The sequence below is a fragment of the Sinocyclocheilus rhinocerous genome, unplaced genomic scaffold (assembly GCF_001515625.1).
Source record: "Sinocyclocheilus rhinocerous isolate Xijiao unplaced genomic scaffold, SAMN03320098_v1.1 scaffold4483, whole genome shotgun sequence".
Classification (NCBI taxonomy): domain Eukaryota; kingdom Metazoa; phylum Chordata; class Actinopteri; order Cypriniformes; family Cyprinidae; genus Sinocyclocheilus; species Sinocyclocheilus rhinocerous.
In genome coordinates this window covers 1-2,958 of record NW_015632750.1, presented here as the reverse complement: position 1 = coordinate 2,958, position 2,958 = coordinate 1, and the positions used below count along the sequence as shown (strand labels likewise).

Below are 2,958 nucleotides of genomic sequence, written 5' to 3'. Positions count from 1 at the left end.
ACTGGAGCGAGCTCTGGGGCTGGAGCCGACACTGGAGCGAGCTCTGGGGCTGGAGCCGACACTGGAGCGAGCTCTGGGGCTGGAGCCGACACTGGAGCGAGCTCTGGGGCTGGAGCCGACACTGGAGCGAGCTCTGGGGCTGGAGCCGACACTGGAGCGAGCTCTTGGGCTTCATGAATGCATGGCGGGCTTGCCATATTATCGGCCGGCGGGCTTGCCACATTCCCGTACGGGCTTGCCATATCAATGTTCGTTCGGCTTGCCATATCAACGGCGAAGGACTAGAGTGGGCCGTGGACGGCAGCGGGCGTGGCAGAGGAACCGCCGGCTTACTAGACTCAGGAATGGCCGGCTTACTTGACACGGGAATGGCCGGATGAGGGGTTCCGGATCGGGATCGGAGGCTCTCCAGACACCCAATGACTGTCTCCTTCCAGTCGAGGTCGGTGGTGTCTGGGAGCTCCGTGGGATGATGGAATGTCATTCCGATCCGGAATAGCGTTGCGAGGGTTTCCCCCTCGAGGGAGCTGGTGAGGGCGAGCGGCACGAACACCCTCGCGAAGACGAGGGGGTCTGGGCTCGCCTGAGCTAACGCGACAAACATTGCTCGTTCCTCCATTAGGGTGAGGAGAAACGAATGGGAAAAAACAAAAAAGACTTTCAAAAACACGGAACGACAGGAACAGGAAACTAACCAAATATGGGCGTAGGAAGGCACATGGGGAGCAAGACACACAAAACACGAAACAAAGTCTGACAGATATAGCTTTCATTCTTCAGGTCAACCATATATTCATGAAAAAAACAAAACAGTTTGAATAAAGAAAGCGATAACTTTGTCATAGTATCCTTTCAAATGTTAAAGTTGCCAGTCATTGCATTCAGGCGCAGGATTTTTATTTTTTTTGCTTTAACCCCTGCCTTTCATGTTCCTGATATTGAATTATTTTGATTTACTGAAAATTAATGTACACTTTTTTTTATTTTATTTTAGACCTTATGGAAGAGAGCGAGGAGAGTGAAGAACTGAGTGAAGTGGAGGAGAAACATCATGACAAACCTGGAGAAAAACCTTCGAGTCGCTCGAAGACTAAAAATAAATTTTTAAAGAAAAGAAAAGCCAATAAATCTTTCACCTGCACTCAGTGTGGGAAGAGTTTCACAAACAAACAAAGTCTTAAGTGTCACGTGAGAGTTCACACCGGAGAGAAGCCGTTCACGTGTGATCAGTGCGGGAAGAGTTTCAGACAACAAGGACACCTTAAAGGACACATGAGCGTTCACACTGGAGAGAAGCCGTTCACGTGTGATCAGTGCGGGAAGAGTTTCACACAACAAGGAAACCTTAAAGGACACATGAGAGTTCACACTGGAGAAAAGTCATTCCCATGTGATCAGTGCGGGAAGAGTTTCACACAACAAGGAAACCTTAACAGACACATGAGCATTCACACTGGAGAAAAGCCGTTCACGTGTGATCAGTGCGGGAAGAGTTTCTCACAACAAAGAAACCTTAAAGGACACATGAGAGTTCACACTGGAGAAAAGCTGTTCTCGTGTGATCAGTGCGGGAAGAGTTTCTCAGCCAAATGTAATCTTAAACTTCACATGAGAGTTCACACCGGAGAGAAGCCGTTCACGTGTGATCAGTGCGGGAAGAGTTTCAGACATAAACATAATCTTGAGTGTCACATGAGTGTTCACACTGGAGAAAAGCCCTTCACATGTGACCAATGTGGAAAGAGTTTCACACAATTAGCACACCTTAATGGACACATGAGGATCCACACTGGAGAAAAGCCACACACGTGTGATCAGTGCGGGAAGAGTTTCAAGCAATCATCACACCTTTATGCTCACATGAGGATTCACACAAGAGATATGATGTACCCATGTGATCAATGCGGCAAAATGTTTCTTTGGGCATCAGCTCTGAAAACTCACCTGGCAGTTCATACGAAGGAGAAGCCGCATTCCTGTTCTGAATGTGGAAAGAGTTTTTCACTGCTGCGGGGTTTACATAGACATGAGAAAATGCATGCTGATGTGAGAGACTACATGTGCTTTGAGTGTGACAAGACTTTTACTACAGCATACTGTTTAAAACAGCACCAGAGGATCCACACTGGAGAGAAACCTCACAAGTGTTCACACTGCGACAAGAGATTCAGTCTGTCATCAAATCTGAAAAGACATGAGAAGATCCACAGCAGAGAGAAACTGTACACATGTGATCAGTGCGGGAAGAGTTTCGCTTTTAAAAGTCAGCTGAAAGGACACATGAAGATCCATGCAGTGGAGAAACCGGATCACTGCGATCCATGTGAGGAGAGGTTCGTCCAGTTATCTTCTTTATTCATTCATACAAAACAAACAATCACAGTCTGAAATCACTGTAAGCAGGTCATCTTTATGTGCTGAGCAGTAAAGTCCCTTCTGAGTAAGTTAGATTCCTTTCAGCCAGACAGCCACACTGAGCAAAAGGACATTTTCTTGTTTGCTTGATATCTGATTTCAACATTTTAACATTATTATGAGGTACTGAGACATAGTTACGAGAAAGTATCTCATTATTATGAGAAAGTATCTGATTATTATGGGATGTACTGTATGTTATTATGAGAAAGATTATTATTTGAAAGTATTTCATTATGAAATTTATTTTCTGAAAATAACAACATAACTCATTATTATGAGATTGTTTCTCATTATTACTGTTGAACTTTAACATTTTTTTAATGCAACAGAAAGAGGAGGTAGGAATTAAAACAACAATTATAAATCAACAATACAACAATTAGGAGATGCTAAGCCATAATTATGAGAAAGTTTCTCATTATTATGACTTATATATGTATACTATTTACTAGGGTTTATAGTATAATTACAAGCAATGAAACTATTATTTCATATAGTTGACTGTTGACAAATATGATGCAGGATAACAACTCCATAAAT

General features: G+C 43.7%; 1 pseudogene; it reads left to right on the top strand.

Annotated features, from left to right (window-relative positions):
- LOC107743057 (gastrula zinc finger protein XlCGF57.1-like) overlaps nucleotides 1–2,246 on the top strand; it is a 5,669-nt pseudogene extending 3,423 nt beyond the window's left edge.
- The last annotated feature ends 712 nt before the right edge of the window (nucleotides 2,247–2,958 follow it).